Source organism: Etheostoma spectabile, unplaced genomic scaffold (genome assembly GCF_008692095.1).
Source record: "Etheostoma spectabile isolate EspeVRDwgs_2016 unplaced genomic scaffold, UIUC_Espe_1.0 scaffold393, whole genome shotgun sequence".
Taxonomy (NCBI): Eukaryota; Metazoa; Chordata; class Actinopteri; order Perciformes; family Percidae; genus Etheostoma; species Etheostoma spectabile.
The window spans coordinates 382,084-382,815 of record NW_022605598.1 but is presented as its reverse complement, the minus strand read 5'-3'; positions in this window follow the sequence as shown (position 1 = coordinate 382,815).

Below are 732 nucleotides of genomic sequence, written 5' to 3'. Positions count from 1 at the left end.
TGAAATAGAGAAATGCAGCCTTGAGTTTTTGTAGCACAGCAACACCAAATGAAACACACAAAGATATTGGGCCATATGTATCAAAAGTTATTAACGCATGTTACAAACAAAGATGTCTTTCAGACACTTAAACAGCGTTTCTGCAGTTGTGTCAGGGTTCGAGTAAAATCCTAAGAATTCACAGTGAGACTTAAGATTACTGTCAACAAACTGAAAACTGCATGAGAATTGCTCAGTAGCGTTGATATCCGTGGTGCTGTCAGCTGTCAGTCCATAGAATGAGGAGTCTGATGCACGAGTAACTATGTCCTTTTGAACAGCCTGAGCAAACTGTTCTATTATCTCATTCTGTATTGTGTCAGACATCCAATTATGCATTTTCTTTATATCCACTCTCTTTAGGTAAATTAAAAGTCCGTTCCAGCATCAGGTCATAGAGCACACCCTCATGAGTCGTTACACCCCTAAAAGGGATTCTTTTTTGTCCCAGGATTGCTATGGAACAAAATAATATCTCCAGGACATTCCTTGCTGTTTGCTGGTCTTTGGCGGCAATATCAGAGAGCAGAGCACTTATTGTCGTTTTTCTAACCCAGCAAGAGTGTGAATGAATGAATGGCCGATTTCTCGTGCAGACAAAATTTAGCGGATGCTTTGCGCCAGTTAAAGAATCCTTTCTTAACAAAAAACCTATCTTTATTCACATGCTGACGGGAAGCCACCAGATTTTTC